Source organism: Sciurus carolinensis, chromosome 6 (assembly GCF_902686445.1).
Source record: "Sciurus carolinensis chromosome 6, mSciCar1.2, whole genome shotgun sequence".
NCBI classification, from domain to species: domain Eukaryota; kingdom Metazoa; phylum Chordata; class Mammalia; order Rodentia; family Sciuridae; genus Sciurus; species Sciurus carolinensis.
Window position 1 is genome coordinate 30,125,001 of NC_062218.1, and position 22,100 is coordinate 30,147,100.

The following is a 22,100-nucleotide window of genomic DNA, read 5'->3' on the forward strand; positions in this document are numbered from 1 at the left end:
GCACCCAGAGTCAGGTGCTATGTCCCCTATACATGAAATTTAAAAAGAACTTCAGATATCCTAAATGATTTTATTAGAGAGGAAGTGTAAAAATTCTTAAATACAGACCACTCTAGTAAGATTGAAAAACACAAAATGTAAATATCATGACCTTATTATGCTATTATTATTAGGTCACTCACAAACATCCATTCTGCATACACTGAAATAAAAAACATTTTACTATCAATACTGAATACCCTTAAGCCTAAGATACCAAGATCAGGAACTGTTTTATTAAGTCACATGCACAGAAAAATCCAAAGGTATACTATTCAGATAGAGATCAAAGGAATTTTGACATTTAATTAAAAGGCAGTGTGTTATCCATTAACTGATAATGGAGAGACAAAATGTCATATATCCGTATGATGGAATATCATTTGGCAATAAAATGAACTGAAGAACTCATATATACTTTGACATGGACGAACCTTAACAACATTATCCTAAGTGAAAGAAACCCCATAAAAGATGGCACATGGTATGATTCCATTTATGTGGCATGTCCAGAAAGGCACATCTACAGAGACAAAGAGTAGATTCATGATTGCCAGGGACTGGGGGTGGTGAAGAAGGGGAATGGGGAGAGAGTAGAGAATGATCAGTGATTTCTTATATACCACCCCATTTCTTGAGCTTGTAATACGTCCTAAAATCAGATTATGGTATGGTGATGGTTGCCTAAGTACAAATTGACTGGAATTCACCAAATTGTATACTTCAAACCTGTGAGTTTTATGGGATATAAATCATATCACAAAAAAGATGTTCTAAAAACACTTGTTTATTATTTCTCCTACTTACTATAAAAATAATATATATATACACACGCATATTTACATATGTATATATATGTATACACACACACATACATTTGTGTGCTCAGCAGCCCTTTCTGAATGAAGAGTGATGAAAATGGAGGTATTTTATCTACCCCTTCCTGAAGCCTTGGTAATTAATCTTGTCCTTCCCTCCTCACTTTTTAATTTGGTCATTGAGTCCTTGCCTGGTGAGAACTGGCTCTCCATTTAGTAAGCATAACTCTTAGGCCCAGCCTTCAATTATGTCCATTTCTGGCCCCTTTCACATATTATCTTTTATTTCCTTCCAAAACTTAGGTGGTGAGGATCCAGTGTTCCAAACCAGAGGGTACGTATTCTTCTACCTGTGTGGCTCATTATCACAAAGGGAACCAGAGCCATTTGTTAATGAATAAAAAGTTGAAACTGGTGAGGAAAAAAAAATGGTGTCTTTCTGTTGGTGGTGGTAATTTTGGCTTCAGAGAAAAAAGTTCTCTTAGTATTTTTGACTTGTTCAACTTACTGTATAAGCAATGAAGGTAATGGCAAATTGTATCCTTTGGACTGAGATGCCAATTGTTGTGGTCTGGGTGTCTGTTGCCTTTAACATTCAAGTTGAAATTGAACTCCCAAGTCATATATTAATAGGCATTTGGAGATGGGGCCTTTGAGAGGCAATTAGGATTAGATAAGGTCATGGGAATAGGGTCCTTTTGATAGTAGCTTTATAAGAAGAGAAAGCGAGATCCAAATTAGCAAGCTCACTCTGCCATGCCCTGTGCTGCCGTGGGATTCTACAATACCAGATGCTGCCCCTGGACTCTGTACTTGTGAGCCTCCAGAATTGTAGGAAGTAAATTGATTGTATTTCTAATTTGCCCAGTCTGCGGTATTCTGGTATAGCAACAGAAAATGGACATCAATCCTATTTCTATTGAGAGTGTTGTTCTCTGCTCAGCTCTCTGGCATCCACACATTAGCTGCTAGGAGAATAATCACCCTGGAATTGTACAACTCTGGCAGAACTCAACCCTACCTGGCCCAACAAGGTTGGGGAAGTTTTACACAAAGGTTAAAGGATTAATCATGTCAGTGTGTGGTTGGGGCTCAATCAATTTCAAGACAGAAGGAGGTTCCCAAATCTGAAAAAATTCTAGAAGCTTGGCCATATCCACCCCCTCTATTATCCAGAGACAATAGTGTATCCTATAATGATAAGTCTTAGCAATTTTGACCAAATGTTTATGTTTTCTTTTCAGTTCTTTGATACCCATTTGCCTTTTCTTCTATTTTCTTCCTCTTCTCTTTATAATTCATCCCCTGCCAAGAACAGAGTACTTTGATGGCCACTTTCTTTTTACCTACAGAGGGCATTCGCAGAGCCAAGCGGGGTTGGGAGTGGTGACCATAGGGCTTGAATCTTCCCCCCTTTTCCTCCATAGAGAGATGCAGCTGCAAGTCACGCAGTGCCAAGAATTGCTGGCCACCAGTAGAAGTTAGGAAGAGAGAGGGAATAGGGTTTGTGGCACAAGAAAATGAGCCCAGAATTCAAAAAGTTCATTGACTTACCCTGGACATGTCATAAGCCAGTCAAAGTTTGGATGCTTGCTTCACAAAGTAGAAGGTAAAAACACAGAATTTACCAGATTTACACAAGTGCCTGTTTGCTAGGGTTTCTTCTGGCTCTGAACATCCTCAATGACCAGCCTGCACAGCTCTAATGAGCACCAACCTGTTTGCTGATTACCCATTGGTGAGCTGACTCTTTGGGCAGATTAATATTTGCCTTGGGATATACAAGGCTCTTACTGTCCCTCCCTTCTTGCAAAAAAAAAAAAATGGATAACTTGCTTATGATAGGGTTGGATTTGTTTGGTTTGGCTTGATTTGGTTTATGGCACACCTGCAACAGAGTCAAAATGGCTAGATTCAAAGCAGCTATGGTTTCAGCAAAGCAGAAGAATGAGCCAGGCAGAAGGAGAGTGGGGGTGAGAGGAGCAAGGGCAAGCTGCAGGAGGTGAGTCATGAGTCTCTTCCCTGGAAGCTCAAGTCTACTCTTCACTGTACTGGCAGAATCTGCTCACTTGGCTTATGGAAACAAGTCTCACAGCATGGAACATGCGTCTATGAGAGACTGGTGTTGGCCATGGAGCTTGGGCTGTTCCCTCAATCCTTCTTGTCAAAAATCACTTTCCAGACAGAAAGGGAATTTTTAACTCTAAAATTCTGTAAGGTTAGGAGCCTAGCCACTTCAGAAGACTTCACATAATGCCAGTTGTTTGGATGGTGGTGTGGGTTGAATCGCTTCCTCTAAAGAGAAGTTGAAGTCCTCTAGTACCTGCCAACATGACCTTATTTGGAAGTAAGATCATTGGAACTGTAATTAGTTAAGATGAAGTCTTACTGGAATGGGTGAGCCCTTCATCCAATATGGCTGTTGTGCTTCTAAGAAGTAGAGAAGAGACACACAAGGAGACCACCATGTGATGGCAGAGATTGAAGTGATACATCTGCAAATCAAGGAACGCCAAGGATTGCTGGCCCTCAGCCAGAGCTGGGAAGAGGCCCGGAAGGATTCTCCCCAGCATTTCAGAGCGAACATGGCACTGCTGAAACTCAAAGTCCAGCTAGCCTCCAGAAATGTGATAAAGTAAATTTCTATTGTTTTAAGCCATCTGGTTGTGGTACCTGGCTACAGGAGCCCTAAGAACTAATACACAGATGATTTGTATCTGAGTGGGGTGGGTATACTTATAAACATCTTCTCTGTAGCCAATGCAGACTTATACGAATCAAATAGAAATGAATAGTATTTTCAATCAGTGAAAAGGGTTGCAAGGTAGAGGATTTAATTGACTTGACCATTGTAGACATGTCCTGTTTGAGGGTTGCATCTATGCTCACTCCAATGGGAAAGTTGCTGTAAGAAGGCAGTGGTAGTGTTCTGAGTTCACTACAATGAGAGTCTTGGTAATTTTTCCGTAAGGGTGACCTGTAACTACTAGAAGAAACTTTAAGAATGGTTTGCGAGGTAGTGGACAGACATATCCTTACAGGACAAATAGTGCCCAAAGATACCCAAACCTTTGTTACTTTCTTATCAGGAGTGTAAGGGAGGTAGTCACAGTGCCTCACCTGTCAATCATCATTCTGACTTTGATGTTACCATTAGCATACATTCCCAGCAAAATCACTTAAATCTTTCAGGGTTTCAATTTTCTTTATAAGAAATAGATTTCAGCTTACCAACATATCCCTATACCATGGAGGAAGGAAAGATAAATTCAATCTCCACATTCCAGATCTTGGTTCCAGAACACTCAAGACCATTAACATCTGCCCCCTCTAGGCCTCTGAATACATTTTCCAGAACACAGAATCCATATTTGGAAAAGTTCCCAACCCAAAGGCAACTTATAGAATCTGGATATAGAGTCTTTATTTTTAAAAAGCAAATCCCAGACACTATTTTATCCCTACCTATTTCAGTATACATCTCCAGCAATTATGACATATTCTTATATAATGATAGCATTATTTTCATAGCAAATGGAATTAATAATCCTTTGGTATCATCTAATATGAATCTGGTTATATTTTTGCAATTCAAAATAGGAAACAAATTGGTTACTCCATAAGTTGTTGGGGTTGAAGGAACCTCAGATAAACAACTTCTGTTAGTACCTAAACTGCTACAGGCAGAGATGACATGTTTTATTTTTAAAAATCATAGAGCATTAGTGTGGAGAACCTTGGAGATCACATAGCTCAACTTCTCTCCTGACAGTTGTGGATACTGAATTCTGTCAATTTGCCTAAGTGAAGGGATGCATAGATGGCTGATAAGATGTTATTTCTGATGTGTCTTGGAGGGCAGCACACCAGAATAGATTAACATTTGAATCAGAAGAGAGAATGAAGACGGTCTGCCCCGTTCAATTTATTTTGGGCCAAAATAGAACAAAACCATGGTGAAAGACTAAAATTCTCTTTTTCTCCTTGAAAAGGGACATTTGTTGATGCCCTTGGACACCAGAGCTCCTGTTTCTCAGGTTTCAAGACATGGGTTTTTTAGTCTCTGGTCGTTAGGCTGCTGGCCTTGTTGTAGGACTCATATCATCAGTTCCCTTGGTTCTCAGGCCTGCAGAGTTTGACTGAATTATACCAGGACTTTCCTGGGTCTCCAAGCTTGCAGGTAACAGATCCATAATCACCTGAGCCAACTCCCATAATGTATCACATTGTATATACAGTACATCCTGTTGGTTCTGCTTCTCTAGAGTACCTTGATTAACACAGGTCTGAAAGATCATTTGACCTGTGTAGTCTCATGGTGAGCTGGAGACTAAAGCAGAATTGTAACCCACCCATTTCTCTGAGTTCCAATCCCAAGTAGCCTGTCTGTTTAGGATGCCACAGGCTTTCTTAGTAGCCAAATCTACTTTGTAATTCTGCCGTTATTGTCCCTGGCTTCCTCTACTGTCAGTTAACTGCACTTTAAGCTCATTTCCTCTGTGGGAGTAGAGACCAAATAGCCTGTATTTTCTTTCTACTAATTTCTCATGCTTTTGGAGACCATGAAATTGTATGTTAGGCTTTTCCTACCAGATTGGGTCACCTTCAATTCAATCCCTTCCTCACAGGATTTTCTTTCTCCTTCAAGACTGTGAACAAATGACAAATCTACAGGCTACCAAAATACACAGTTGCTCGGAGAAAAGAAAGGTCATGCTCTTATTTTTGCCAAGTGGTTGTGAGAACATGCTGGCAAGGTAGATAGTACTCAGAAACAGGCCCCACTGAGCTACTGTAGGTTGGCCTTTTCAACCATGTTTATTAAAAAAACAACAAAACCCTTCACATATGAAGATGAAAAAGAATTCAGGAAGCCGAGAGTTGAAATTGGGCAAGTTTTTGAAATATTGACTGAGCTGGCAAAATGTTGTTTGAGGGGTTTGAGGCACTTTCTCTTTGGATTGCCCACAAAGGTCTGGGGCTGTGGAGACCACATTGTCTTCTACTGACCCTAGGTCCAAAGTCACATCTGGATAAATCAAAACTCGGAGCTCTAAAGCTGAAGCTTCAACTAACGACAACTGCTCACTGTTTTGGGGATAGCATGCCAGATGCTGGCTTGACTGCTATTTTGGCTGAAGTAAGCATGTACTCGTCTAGTCTCCTTCTGGCAAGATAGGATAGCACAATGTCAACAAACTGGGGTTTCATTCAATTAACTGAAAAAAATGTGTTTTTTTCTTTGTTGTTGTCACATTCCATCTGTTGGCATAAAGTACAGTGGCAAGACAGCAAAGCAGTAACAGACTTTATTAACAAGTCTTTAAGACTCTGGTTCCAAATCTGTTGCACATTGGAATCATCTGAGAAATTCCAAAGTACGGATGTCTGGCTTCTGTCCTAGACTCCCAATTGCATGGCGGAGGGTGCCGCAGAGGGCTGGCATGCAGCAGAGTTTGGGAACTGCTGCTCTAAGTTATTTCCTGGGGTTGAGATGATGCAGAACAGTTACCATTTTCCTCAACCACTGAGTTGAAATGTCTTTTTTGCCTTTGAATCTCCTGACCCAAAGAAAGACAATCCATCTAAGGCTACATAAATGAAAATGTAATTTAATGTGATTGAGAGTTTTGTGTTATTTTTCTTTAGAGAGTTCCATTCTGTTGCTTTTAAAATGAAGCATTAGGAAACAAGTATTCCTTTACCATTCAGGCAGGAAAATAAAATAATTCTGTCCTACTGAAGTTAGCTAAGGGGGCAGCCTAAAGAAGAGAAGGGGAGAAGGCCAGCAAGCGGAGGGAGGCACGCGGAGAGTGGGCAGCGCAAAGACAAGTTTGAACTCTCAGAGCAGCTTCCAGCCCTATGCTTGGCTTCCTCAGCACACATAGCACTTCCGCTGTCTTGTCCTCCAAGCTTCCTGACCCAGCTTGTGTGTGTGTGTTGGCTTCCGGTGAGAAAGGAGAAGAACAAAGGCTGCAAGAGAGCTCATGCCACCTCGCCTTTGTGAGCAGCTGGATTTTATTGATCCTTTCCTGCATCTGCTTTTGTGTCTCTTTTGTCATGATTCTATTTCCTGTTGGAGCCTTGGCCCTGCTTCCTTGTTTCTGCATTATCTTTTCCACTGGACCCTGCATAACCTTGTCTCAGGCTTCTGACCATCCATTTGTCCTTACCCAACCCTGTTGCAGATCCCCTCTCTTCCCTTCCTGCTATTCTGGGCTGCCTTTGGCTTTTCTAGATAGGATCCAACCCCAGAATTTTCTGATCCTGGTGCCTTCCCCCCAGCCAGTGCCCTTTTGAGGGAGCCTGGGCAGCTGTGCTTTGTACCAGGTGATGTGACTCCCTTCCTGTACTGAGTGTGACCAGGACCCAGGTAGATACTACAGGATGTTCAGAGGCCTATGGGGCTGTTGGCTCAAAAACCTTTGTCCAATTGGGAGAGATTCCTTATGCTGGGAATTTGAACTAGGAGATAGGGCAAGAAAAAGAAAGTCGGAGTAAGTAGTTACAAATCGAGAAAGAAATAAGCAGCAGTGGCCATCATTCTAGAGCGGGCTGAAACCACCACCGGATCAAAGCAATGAATGAGCAGAAACTACGAGGTAGAGAAACCATACACAGAATTAAATACAATGCAGCCTTTGAGAATTTTGTGAAAGCCACACACAGCTTTCTTCCTAAACCCTGCCCACCCCCACAATATCTATATTTCTATCTATCCAAAGACAGTATTTTGCAAGCACTTTTGGCAATTTATTGGATCCTCGGGGGCCAAACTTCCAAAGAGGTTTGGCAAAGGTTTGTGATTGGTCTAAAGATCACACAGGATTTCAGAGTCTAGGCTGTAATTTGAACCTAGATCTGTTTAAGAGTCTGAACTTTCCCTACTTTTCAAGACAGTTTTTGAAGTATAACTTGCATGTCTTTATAGAAAACTTTATGTGGGATCCCAGAATGTAAAAGTGATGAGAGTAGCTCCAAGGGTAACAGAAGGGCATGAGCCAGCCTCATCATGAGGGCGGCCCTGTCTCCTGTCACTCTGGAGGTGGGATGTCCAGTAAGAAAGCTGTGGTTTAAACAATTCTGTCTTCCCATTGGTCCCTACATTTCACAAAGCTCTCTCTCGGTAAGGATACAGTTACGTGATTCATTTACACATAGGATCGCATATCATGAAAGGCTGTTCTCTGACTTCAAAAAAGCATCGTTAAGGAACAAGGGGAGATAAGAAAAGAGACCTGGAAATAATGGTTACAATTTGTCAGTTTCTTTAGGGAAGGACACATACATTTTAGTAGGAGCCAACCAGTGAACATTTCAAAATATTAAAATATTAATAGACTAAAAATAGACATTTACACTTCTATGCACAGACTTAGAGTATAGTTTGGAAAACTGTTCAAAAGTTTAACGGTGTTATCTGGGCTGGGCTAGGCTAAACTCAGACTTGAGTCTTGAATTATTTGAAAGTGTTCTGACAAAACTAGTGTAGATAATGTGTAGTGGGAAGGAGCTACTTTAATTCCATGTAAGAAAACTATGTCTCTTCAGTTTAAGAATTGCCTTCGAAAAGATATCATGGTAGTTTTAGTTGCATGATGAAGAGAGTACTGGAGATTGGATGCACATCTATGCAAATGTATTTGACATTATTGAATTGTACCGCTATGAATGGTTAAGATGGTAATTTCTATGTTACATGTTACACAATAAACAAAAGACAACATGGTAAAACCGTACACACTCATTAGTAGAGGGTCAGTCAGGGAATTTCTCATTTGTGGATTGTTTCCTATTTTAGGATCAGTGGAAAGAGAATTGGAAAAGTATAGAAAATAGGTCAGGCTTTAAAATGGATGTATACTTTGGTTAGTTATACAAAAGGCACAAGTCAAAGATTAAAAATTGTGGTTGAGAAAAAATTCTGTATAGAGAATCAAAAAAGAAAGACTTATCTATGCATTGATTCTGTCTTATTTACTATTTTTAAAGACTTACACTACATTTTGGTTAGGATATAACAGGGCACCAGTCAGAAGCAATCATATGGTTCAGAGACACTTCCTGGGTCAATCAGAACTTTGTAAAATATACTGTCACTGTTGGAGATGACTTTATTTCAGTGCTTCTACGAAGCTATTAGTTGTTTGGTTACCATTATTTAGTACCAATGAAATCTTTCAAATAAATTATGACACTCCAAAACTTATAAGATAGAAAATATTTAAAAAGTTCTTACTGTACAACTAATTAGAACAAATACAAAAATTAATTTAAAAAATTCCTTGAAGAAAAGTTCTTACCATGGGAAAAAGGGAGATAGTGATCAAAGGGTACATGCATGCATGCACACACACAGATAATAAAATACAGAGATACAGAGAAAATCTGTTACACTATATGAACAAAGAAAGTCAGGAAAGAATCTACAAAGGAAGGCTACAGATGTAAGTATATGCGTCAAACATAAAAAGTAGGCATAGTGAGAGGTTAAAGACTAGATCAGGCAGCAAAGTACCCATTGTAATCTGACCTTTAAACAGCATAAAATAATTTGAAGTTAGGAGATGTTTTAATGGAAATGATGACTCAAAGAGAGGTCTTACCAAAACAAACTATTTGAATATTGGATTTTGCATATTTTTTTCTTGGTAGACCATTATCAATTCTTTAAATAGTTTAGTATGTGCTAGAACTGCATTTCAAGAAATGCATGGAAAGACTAATAATTCAACTATAGAAAATTAAGACATGAACATAAGTAAAACTTTTTTTTTTGTAGAGAATAAGTATTGACCCATGAATTTTGGAGTTAACCTCAAGGTTATAAAAATAATTAACTAAAATCCTCCATTCCAACCCCAGCATTACGGTTACTCAAGACTTGACTAAAAAGAAATGAACACTACTGGGTTCATTACAGCCTGGAAGAACCAGATGCAACTCATTACGGAACCGACTTTGATTCTTTGCAGAGACGGATGGCTTCTTATTAGTTCTATTCAACTTACTAAATGAAGGCAAATGGCTTCTGACCTTCTGTAATGCTGGGAGCCTTTCACTTCAGGCAATGCTGTTTTTTCTCTTTCTTTTCTTAAGTCTATAATAACTCTATTGAGTCGTTGTAAGAGTTTCTAACGACCTTCAAAGTCTGTATCCATCTGCCAGCTTTATAATCAATTGTTGCATGGTATTTTGGCTGACGCAGCTGCCATTCAGAGGAGTCATTCATTCCAGAGGAAATAGAATATATAATAACATGAACACTTCTTTGCCTGGTTGCCTTATCCATGGATTATAAATGAAAATCTCAATGATTCATTCCCTTTAGCAAAAGCAAACACTCTCAACACATGCCTCTTTCTTTGGAATTGGAAAGAATACATACAGAATAGGATCTTGTCCTTGATGGATTTTGACTTTATTCTACAGGAGGAAGAGGGATGAACTATACATAATGAGTATAATGCAAAGCAGAAAAACACCAGGGCTACCCTCCAGCTGCTATCTACTGCTATGGTGTGCTGGCCAGCATCTGTTCTGATTGATCAGTAGCTGTGCCAGGCCTGGATTTATATATTTTTGAATATTACATCTGAATAATGATGGTAGTTATCTCTCCAATATCCCTTCTCCTTTGCTTTCTTACCAATAAAGAACCTTATTTGTTTGGTGGATCAAGGTGCCTAACTAGATTAAAGAGCATCTCCAGGCCTCTTCTTCACTTAAAGAGGGCCATGTGGTACAGTTCTGATCACTAATATTTAAGCAAATGGTGCTCTGAACTTCTGGGAAGGACTTTTCAAAGCAAGTTGTCAAGCGACCTCGACTTAGCCCTTTTTTCTCTCTGTTTGCTTACCTGGAACACACTGGAAACTGGAGATGAAGAAGCTATTTTGTGATCCAGGATGGTTAAGAAGAAAAATGAAAAGAGGCTGGGCCTCTGATGACCTTGCTTGACTACTTCATCATCTAAGGATCACCTTTATCTGTTCTCCCAAGAAAAGCTTTTACTTTTCCCTAATTTGCTTGTCCCTCGTTGATCAGGTTTGGCATGACACATGACATGATATAAATATAATAGAAACAATGTCCTAACATTCAAAGTTGGGAAATTTCACATGAAATTCTGGGGGTCACAGAAGCACTATTAAATGGATAGAATTTTAAAAGTTAGAATTTTAGAGGTGGAAGTAATCACAAAAATCATTTTAAAAAATCTTCTTATAAAGGTGAAAAGATGGAGGCTGAGAAAAGTTCAGTAATTTTTCCAAAAGCTCAGAGCTGGTTACTGATAAAGTAAAACTCTTAGTGTCTTGAAATGTCATTGCATCCTTGCAAAACTGCAGAACATGTGACCATTTGAATGAATAAATATACATTCTGGGTGTGTCTACAGAGCATGCCAAGAAAAGCCTAACAATGAAACAAATCAAGCACTGACACCAAATGTCATCCTTGACCACTTGATTTCCAATTCTCCATCTCCCCTCAACTGAGCCTGATAATATCCCTTTCTAAATCTGTTCTTTAGCTGATGATGTAGGTCAGTTGTCAAAGCACTTGTCTAGCATGCCCTAGGTTCAACTCTCAGCAACTCCAAAACAAATAAAAAACACTAAAATAAATCTGCTCTTTAGGAAGCCTTCCTGGGCCATACCCCCCACCCCCAACTACTAGGTAGGGGTGTGTCTCTGAACAATGCTCTCATCTGCATTATTATGGCACTTGCTGGGTTGTCCGTCAATTTGCTGTTTATATAGCACAAGAAAATTCTAACAGACAGCTTACCCTAAGGTCCAGAGGTGGGAACTGCCACATGAAGTTGCGGGGATGTTGAAAGCACTACGAAATGGATAGAGTTTTGAGAGATCCCTACCCCTTCATTCCAGGAGGGTGAGGCTCATGTGATGGGGTATGTCCGGCCCACACTCAGTTTTGAGAAGAAAAATGGCAACTGTGAAGTGTCTAGTCATCTCACTGGGTGTGTGAACATTTAAGTACAAATGACTTTTGGAAGCGTAGGTGGAAACTTTTTGGAAGCTTATGGCAAATCTCTTGAAAAGCGAATGGGCTGGAAAAAGAATCTAGTAAAAACCAGACATCTGTCATGGAGATGAGGACATGTGTCAGCATTAGGACTTGCTAGGTGCCTGGGATGAACTCAATGTCCAGAATTTGGGCTTTCAGGTCACTTTACTCATGTTTGTATCTTGAATTTTCGAGGAAGCCACCTGGCAAGCCTAGGTGGGGTGCTGAGGTTATCTTGGACCCCAAGAAAGGAGGGGGATGGGGAAGGCAGTATTTCCCCCAATGGCGCTCCTGCAGCCACAGCGAGGGAGAGGACTGCAGAATTGCAGTAAATGGAGTAGTGAGCACTTTTAGATGATTAAAGAAGGAGCGAAGTTGGCAGAATGGACGGGAGCATTCTTAAAAGCCCCAATTTTATACCCAATGCTTCCTCAATGAAGTTTGAGAGGAAATTACTTGGAAATCTTCGTGTTCTGAAGGCTAGGCAAGGAATAAACAGTAAACTTTGGCTCTAAAGCAAGTTGTAAATTATTGACACAAGATGTTTATTTGTGGAAAATTTAGAACAGATAGGCAATTTTAAAGAGTGGGCTCTATTATAGTGGAGGGACTGCAGAATATTAAATCATAAAGACAGTTTAGAACCTGCTTATGTCCACAGTGTTTGGGTTTAATTTTTTTTTTTTTTGGCACTGAGGATTGAACTCACAGGCACTTCACCACTGAGCAATATCCCCAGCCCTTTTTTTTATTTTATTTAGAGACACGGTCTCACTGAGTTGCTTAGTGCCTTGCTAAGTTACTGAGGCTGGCTTTGAACTCACGATCTTCCTGCCTCAGCCTCCAGAGCTGCTGGGATTATAGGTGTGTGCCACTGCATCCCACTTGATTTTAAATCTTGACTCACCACTTACTTGCCGTGTGACATCAAGTGAGTTACTTAACTTCTCTGTGTTCTTAGTTTCTCCATCTATAAAATAGAGTGATAATAGCACCCAGGACTATTCTGAGCATTAAATGTAATGCAATTCATGTAAAGTACTTAAAAAATGCTTGGCACATTATTCCACTCAATAAATGTCAGTATCCATCACAAGGTACGTTTGAATAGAGTTTCTATGAACTGTTGGTGTGAACTTACAGAGCTAAAATCAACAGAAGAAAAAAGAAAAGAGCTGGATGTGGTGCACCCACCTGTCCCAGCTACTGAGAAGGCTGAGACAGGAGGCTTACTTCAACACAGGAGCTCAGGGTCCCCAAACATATGACATAGCAAGACACAGCTTCTTAAGGAAAAAAAAAGGCAACCAATAAAATAATTATGCACACATATGACTTAAATCCAGGGTCAGCTAACTTTCTAGGAAGACCCAGAGGGTAAGTATTCTCAGCTTTGCTGCTCAGAGAGTATTTGTTGCAACTGTAAAACTCTTGTGTCGTAGTACGAAAAGAGTCACTGCACTTTGTGAAAAAAACAGGCATGGCTGGGTTCCCAAAGCACTCTTACAAAGTCAGACGTAAAACTTTATAAAAGCATGGTGGGTGGGTTTTGGTCTGCTGGGTGTGGTTCAACAACTCCGATTTAGATGACTGTATGTTGCTGTTGTCCAGGTAGAGCTATCTTCTGGAGATAGTAAATATTCTGTGTTCTGTCTGAAATGATTCCCCTCTCCCATGGACGTAGTTGCTTTCCTGATTACTGTGTGTCAAATACCTCCTGAGAATTGAAAATCAAGTCCTGTTTACTTTCTTAATCGTGCTTATTAGCACAATGTCTAATTCTCTGGCACACACACAAAATTATCTGGTACATGTGGCCATTCCCTTGTGTTCATTTCCTTGACCCCTGAATATAAACTCCAAGAGAATTTGACCCTTGATTCCCACTGCTTGTGACAATGACGGATGGATCAACAATAGCAGGTCAATAAATACATGTTAAATAAACCAGTGACAGAATCACTGGCCACAAAAGACTAATACATTCTGATAACTTCTGATAATTTAATCCACATAAATGTCCCACCTTCAGTAAAACATTTTTATATATTCACTTATTTCTAAGAAAACTGATCTATGCTTCTGCTTTAAAAAAATTTTTTTTAGTTGTCAATGGACATTTATTTTATATTTATTTATATGTGGTGCTGAGGATCAAACCCACTGCCTCACATATGCCAGGTAAGGGCTCTACCACTGAACAGCCCCAGCCCCTATGCTTCTGCTTTTAATGCCCAGTTCATAACAGGACTCTTTCCAAAATCCACAGGCCTATTTTTTTAGCTTATTAGTCTACTCTGTTAATTGAAACCATGTGCTCTAGAAATTGTTCACACTCTCTCAGCTTCTGATTCATTATTAATCCATTTCTATTTGAGGCACCCATTTCATGGTCTCTTTTGTCTTAATCTGATGCCACAGGTGTTGCAAAAGTTTGAAAGACACAGTCCCTTTGTCGATGCTTCCATGTTTCTTATTGTTCTATGTTTAAGATCTAGTACAGAGCCTGGCACACAGTAAGTGCTTAATATATATTTGTTAATGAACAAATGAATACTTCATTGAGTCTTTCTAGAAAATTCTACAATAATAGTACCGGTGGAAGGGGCCTTGCTATCTAAAAACAGGTTGAAACAGACGATATGAAGTATTTTGTATGGACACCAGAAAGTGAGAATAGGAGGAAAATAAAATATAATTTTGAGGTAATTTGGCCTTTGATTTTTGCAGTATTTGCAAAAAAGACAACCAGAGTTCCAAGAATTAAAAAAGACAAAAAAACCAAAAACCAAAAAACAAAAAAACCCAAAAAACCAGCAGTGGGAACACAGTGTCTCTCAAATTACCATATGCATATTGTTTACAGGCTCGAGAGGTAAGTATGAATATATTAGGAGACTAGTGCTCATTCATATCCTTTGTATTCGTGATAACATATCATTCCTGTCAAACCCAGGAATAAGGAGCACGGGCTGGGGAAAGCTGGTTCTCACATCAGCAAGAACTGGCAGGTATGGAAAATTGACATCATAAATGCTTCATGCTGGTGACAGAGCACAGGTGCTTTCTGACTGCACAGAAATATCTGTCTGTTGTTTTTATCCGACACCTCTTACTGCAGCATCCAGTTGTCCTGAGGGTGATTTAATGAAAGAAGAACAAAATAAAGACAAGAAGAGGAATGTTTCTCTTTAGCCTCTGCTCCTCTGATAGACTCACAGTGAGAAGCAGATGGAGAGCACCCAATTTATGTCAACTGCACACCGAGCAACAGCTTCCTTCCTTGTTCAGGGAATAGAGCCCAGTCTACAAAGCATTTAGAACCATATAGTGGGATGGGAGGAATCTTCGGAGGTTGCCTATTCCTACCAAATGCAAGCTTTAAGATCTTTCTTGTGGCACTTCACACACCAGAGCTCTTCTCCAGCATTTCCTGGGCTCTCTCCAGGTCTCCACTCTACTTTGTACACAACACAGCTGTCGAATTTTGCAACTTAGAAAAATGTGCTTGTTTTGCCCATCATAAGCATGGTGAGGATGGGGGCCTTGTTTGGTGTTCATGGTTCTGGGAATTGAACCCAGGGGTGCTCTACCACTGAGTTACATTCTTGGGCCTTTGGTCTTATTTTGTTTTTTGAGATGGGAATTCTGCCAAATTGCTGAGGTTGGCCTTGAATTTGTGATCCTCCTGTCTTAGCCTCCTGGGTGGCTGGGATTACAGGCATGCGCCACCACAACCAGTTCTCATTTGTGTCTTCAAAACTTTGCATAACCCTCAACAAGTGTTTGCCGGCTGAATGAAAAAATAAATAAAAGCTTAAGACTTTAGAACAAGATCTGTTTTTCTTTGGTTAGAAACTTCTTTACAAAACTGTATAAAAATCAGAAATGGTCTATCATCTGTCTGTCTGTCTGTCTATCTATCTATCTATCATCTATCATCAATCATCTCTATGACTTAGACAATTAGAGTTAAGAAAAGAAATAGTTAAGCCTTCACAGTAGCATACTTGGTGACCACATGGATTTTTATGTGCCAAAAGTAATACCATGCTTTGGAAAATGTGCATGCAATGTAAGTTTGGTAATATTAGGTTAACTTTTAACTGTTTGTTACCCTTTCTGGGTCAGTGACACACTGAATTTGAGCTTTCTCTCATTTTTATCTTAGTGGTTGAAGCTTTGTTCATTTCTGATTCATCAACTTAAGAGAAAAAAACATAAGTGAGCATACAGTTTTATAGTTTCCCAGCTCTAAAGTTACTTCAATTTGCAAGCAGTTTTGGTCGTAGTGCCTCATGCAGATTGACCATCACTGAGGGGGCTGGAGGCTGAGATACCTCAGTTACCACTCTAAGGGACACTTCAGAAGCTAAAGTTACAGGTGAGTTCTAAACCACTTTGGAGTCCAGTTGACCCTGAGTGGCTAAGTAATCCATCAAAGCATTTAAAATGGAGATGGAAACAGTTACTGCCTGGGCTTGTTAACATGACTGTGCACTTTCCTGATTCTAATTAATTCTCTGTACCACACATGTTGAATAAGCACCTTAAGGTAATAAAAATCAGAACAAGAATCCTAAAGATTGGGCTGAGGTTGTGGCTTAGTGGTAGAGTTCTTGCCTAGCATGCATGAGGCACTGGGTTCGATCCCCAGCACCACATAAAAATAAATAAAATAAAGGTATTGTGTCCATCTATCTACAACTAAAAATATATTTTAAAAAAAGAATCCTAGAGAAGGAAGAAGAGTCATGAAAAAACCAGCATGCTCATGGGATGAGTAGAAAGGTTGAGTTCCTTGGAAATAGTTTCAAAATATGACTAATGTAGTTGATATTTGAAAGCATTGAATAGGGAGAGTTTCTCCATGTTAATTAGGTCTTTTCTAATTGCTTTAAGCATCACTGTTTACAACCAACTGCATAAAATTTCCTTAAGTTGTTGGTGCTGTGGCTGGTTGACAAAGACCTTCCATAAATCCTATTATAACTTGGCCGTAACCTTTGAATCTAGGATAGAATTCTATTTTTTTTTTTTTTTTTTTTTTTTAGTACTGGGGATTGAACTCAGGCACACTTGACCTCTGAGTCACATCTCCAGCCCTATTTTGTATTATTATTTAGAGACAGGGTCTTATTGAGTTGCTCAGCATCTCGCCATTGCTGAGGCTGGCTTTGAACTCTTGATCCTCCTGTTTCAGCATCCCAAGCTGCTGGGATTACAGGTGTGTGCCACCGGCCCAGCTGTAGGATGATAGAATTCTTAACAAAGTTGTAGTTCGGCTCAGTCATAGCCAAAGTGGTTCTTGCAGTTGACTAGTCAGTTAACGTAGGCGTTCGATATGACCCGTGCAGTACTAACTACTCAGAAGGGACTATGTTAGCCACCACAGTGAAGGATATAATAGGAACATGTATAGATGAAATAAATGTGGTGCTTGTCCTTAAAGAGCTTCACAGTACTGTAGGAAACAGGTATGCGACAGATCAATTGCAATACAGGTTTATAAGTCTATTTTTGAGCCAAGTAATTTCCTTTACATCATACATCACATTGTTTTATTACACTGGAGATTATGTTACTCCTGTAAAGGCCTTACTGCTTCTAAGAAGAGACACACTTTAACAGAGTCCTTTCTTAAACACAATGTCAGCATGCGGGTGGCAACCTTATTTCCTAATTGAGGTTGGGGAACACCTCAATGCGTTCACCATATGTCATCTTTAAAACTCCTGAGAGAGTGAAGTCAGGAACACCATGGCAAACCAGGCAGAAATGTGGACGTTTAATTCCTTTCTGTGCAGAGGCCTAAGGATGAGCATCAAAGGCAGCACCAGGGCCGATCTGAGATTAGTGTTTCTGTCAGAACAAGTGTGTGGTTAACCAGGGCAATCAGGTAGGCTTGCAGAAAACTCAGTTCATGCTTTTATTTAGTCTCCCTAAATCTTTCTGAAGCAAGACTTTGCTCCTCTGGAAAGGAGCTGGAGAAGAGGAAAGAGAGAGGGAAGTGGGAGATGTAAAACTGGCCTGGGAACAGGAAAGAACCTCCCACCCACAACCCCTCATCATACCCACAAAACCCCTTTTCCCATCCCTACATATTGGTGCCCACAATGGGAAAGATGTAGGGGAGAACAACAGGATGCTGAAGGAAGTTCCATCTTCGCTTTCTAACATTGTTCCATCCACCAGGGATAATGATCCATGTAGGCTTCCATTTCACAATTTCTTACATAGATCCAGCTAGAAAGGACAGGAAAGATTTAATGCAGCAGTGCACAGCTGGGAAAATGATTGGTCAGGTTTGTGACTGGTCTGCTCCCACTTTTCTGAGGCCAGTGTCTTGATGACTCGACTCCGAGTGAGATTGGAGCACTTCTTCCAGTTGTTCCCGGGCGACTTATTGTTTGACTTCTTCCTCATTTCTGGAAGCGTGTAATGCTTCTCAGGTTCACAGGAGTATGCTGTCCTTCCCATTTCAGGAATCAAAAAACTATAGTTTACAAAAGAGGGTTTCTTGCCTATGTTGAAGTGAACCGTAGAGAAAGTCCAACTGTTTTTCATTCAAAATTGATATTCATAGTTGGAGAATTTATATCTCGGGAGATGGTGCTTGACTGGATGCAGGACTAATGGGTCTAATGATAACTAAAAGCTGTGGTTATCTGATGTACTCTGGATTAGTTAGGAAACACATTTTGTAAAAATCAGGGCCCCAAAATAAAAGATAAATTCCTTGGTCATGGTGGTGCATACCTGCAGTCCCCGTGACTGGGGAGAATGAGGCAGAAGGATAGCAAGTTGGAGACCAGTCTTACCAACTTAGCAAGATCCTCAACAACTTAGTGAGACCTTGTCTCAAAATAAAAAATAAAAAGGGCTGGAGATGTAACTCAGTGGTAAAGTGACCCTGGGTTCAATTCCTAGAACCAAAAAAGAAAAAAAAAAAAAAAAAAAAAGATAAATCCAAAATCAGGATAGTCACACTTAAAACAACTACAATCTCAAAGAACTAGAATATAGTAGACATACCAAGTACCACTGACTTTTAGAAAAGAAGTCTTGGTTCATGCTTGGACAAATACATTCTTTTATTTGCAGTGGGGGTGTGGATATCAGGGATTAAACTCAGGGGCACTCAACCACTGAGCCACATCCCCAGCCATATTTTATATTTTATTTAGAGTCTCACTGAGATGCTTAGGGTCTCACTTTTGCTGAGTCTGACTTTGAACTCACCATCCTCCTGCCACAGCCTCCCAAGCCACTGGAATTGCAGGAGTGTACCACGGTGCCCAGCTAGGAAAAAATACATTCTAAAGTTCTAAAAGAGAATGCACAATAATAAAAACAAAATATAGGTACCATATATGTTTGGGGACTCTTAGAAGTATATCTACATGCAGAGTTATAAATATTGAATATTCAAGACACACACACACACACACACACACATACACACTAGCACACACAATTTCTAGCATTTTTGAGAATGCATTAGTCCTCAAAAGTTTTGAAAGAATACAAGAAGATGTATGACCTTGAGAATTAAAGCTTTAGGCTGTATAACAGTACTTTGGACTCCAATGCACCAAATAATTGAAGTGAGTAATCTTTATCTCCCATGAGGTTTCTAAAATTCTCGGAAATCAAAATGTTAGTTGCTTAGTAACTTTCTCTTTTAGTATAAGGAGCATATACTTAGTTTACATCTGAATGACCTTAAAAAACCTAAAATTTCATTATTGTGATAAGTGAAGTTATCATCTGAATTCCTATTATCAGTTTTGCTTGTGGGTTTTGATAATATCTCCTGTTTATTTCTTATGGCTAAGTCACATGCATTACTCCAGATCTAAGGGCTGTTTGACCTAGTTTGGCAGACCAGAGGAAGCTGTATAGTTCGAGCAAACTAAAACTTTTGAGGATAATCTTATAAACAGTTTCTACTCAGTTTACACACATAATCCTGGAACAGACAACCAAAGAACTAAATTTATACAATTTCAAATAAGTGTTCTTGCCATTTTTGGTGTGCTTCAAAAGGTAGGAGTCTCAGCCAAAAAGACATACTGACCCCAATTTACAGTTTTACCATATACAGGTTTATTTAAGCATATCTTGAAGGTACTAGTATATTTCTAGTGCATGCTTCCAGTGAATTCCCTTGTTTGTATTTCTTATTGTTGACTTTAAATAAGAACTTGCCCCAAATTATTAGTACTTCAGAAATTTTCAGTGGAATATTCCACAACACAATTCAGTGCATGGATTAACCAAGGGTAGAAGTGATTTTCTACCGAGCTGAAGTCATCCATGAAGAAAGCCACTCAGCCGAGGGCCTGGTATCATTGCTTTAGTCAATCACAGAGACCCGTTCTTCTTCATTCTTTATCACCAGGGAATGAAGATTGTCCTGTGGCTTTCTACTAGAAACACAATTTTCAAATTGAAGACTGAAATATGAACTGGCCTAAAACAGAATTTCTGTTGAGTTTGCTTTTTGTTGTTGAAATGCAACTATGGGCTTTCCTTTTGGAAAAAAGACTTATGGCCATACTATCCACTGATTGCAGCCTTGATACCTGAACTTCTTTTAAAGCAATGAATGGAATCATGCTGTTAGACTAATAATGCATGGTACCTCTAAGATAGAGTCAAATGATTTGATTTATAATAAAGTTAATTGCCATGGGAGTGTTTAATTAATAGTAACCACCTGTAGTTTCTGGAATTATAACTGTATCCTGCCATCCTCCATAGTGCATCATAAAATTAAGCCCCCCAAAGGGAAGAAATATGAATTAAAAATGGAGAGTTTTGACTGACAGTAGTATATGAAAACTTTGTAGTCAATGACCAGAGGAGGTAAGGATCAAAAGAAGTCTTATTTCATATGCCTTGGTGGGGATAAGGCAATATAGAGGCTGAGAGAGAAATTTCCCCCTACATTAATCAGTGGCAAAGCAACTGACAGTTTAATTGGTTTTCTGGGGTAAGTTTTATGTCTTTTGGGAGCAGCTGCATTCCCTGTAGAAATCAGCTAGGGATGTGTTGTGTACAGAAAGCATATTAAAATATATTTGTTGGGTGGATGAAGGAATAAATGAACTGATTTGATAAAGTATAAAAAACAGCACTTAAGGGAATCATAGGGTTTCACCACCCAGGCAGTATTTCTGAAGGGCTGTGGTAAACATTATCATCATATACCAGCACTTGTCCCTTTCCTTTCTTTCTGGGCAAAAGGAGGGTCACAACTGCTTGCTTTCCCAAATTTAGGCATGGCTATGTGAGTCATAAAATGCAAGCAGAAATGATGTAAGTCCATTCCAGGTGGCATTATCTAAAAGTTCGTGTGTGATGCTCCACTCTGTCCTTCTCTGCACCAGCAGCTGAGGAATTATGAATTGACACAGAAAAGCCATAAGATGGGAGAAGCAAGCTTAGATTGCTAAGCTGACAGGAGAATAGTTACTGCAAGAATTGCCTGGATACACAGCAGATTGTATTTGAAAAAGAAATAAACCCTTGTTGTTGTAAGTCAATGCATGGCCAATGGTATATTCCAAAGATGATCTACAGGGCCAATCATCTCTCCTGCCCAACATGCTCTTCTTCTGTGTGAATTTGCCACTGTCTCATCCAGAGGAGGAGTCGAGTCCCTGTTCCATACAGGTGGTGCAAGTGTAAGTTCCTGATGGCCATGACTAGATCAGAAAAAGCCAGGACACTTCTCCTGAAGCATCTACTGTCTTGCAACGTTCACTGTCTTCATATTTCCTCGTAGGATCTAGCCACCATGGAGCCCAGGCACTATGGGGAGTCCAAGAGTAGCAGCTCTTGTCAAGAGTCCCAGTTAATCTGAGTCAACTCAGGCACCAAACTTGTGTGAAGAAGCCTCTAGATGATTTCAGCACCCACGACTTCTGAGTGTTCACAGCTGAGACCCTAGACATTGCACAACAGATACATCATCACTGTGCTGTGTCTCATTTCCTGATCCACAGAATCTGTGAGCATAACAAAACCATGATTGTTTTATGCCACAATATTTGGGGTGGTTTGGTATAAAGTAGATGGGGCTTTGCTGCCCCATCACAGTTTAGCTCATCTTAACAGAAAGATTAAAAAAAATACTATTTTTAGTTTCTTGGTATTAATATCCTATGTGATAACCACCATCGTGGGAAGGTCTTACAGGTTTAA

General features: G+C 39.7%; 1 protein-coding gene across 4 annotated transcripts in view; it reads right to left on the reverse strand.

Moving 5' to 3' along the window:
• Positions 1 to 22,100, reverse strand: part of Prlr (prolactin receptor) — a 162,368-nt gene that overhangs the window by 54,225 nt on the left and 86,043 nt on the right. The window contains exon 1 of one of the 4 annotated variants that reach the window (XM_047555086.1): positions 2,412 to 2,462. The exons of the other annotated variants lie outside the window; for them this stretch is intronic. The gene's annotated coding sequence lies outside the window, so the exon portion shown is untranslated. Of the gene's footprint in view, positions 1 to 2,411; positions 2,463 to 22,100 lie in introns of those variants that run through there. 4 annotated transcript variants of the gene reach the window in all.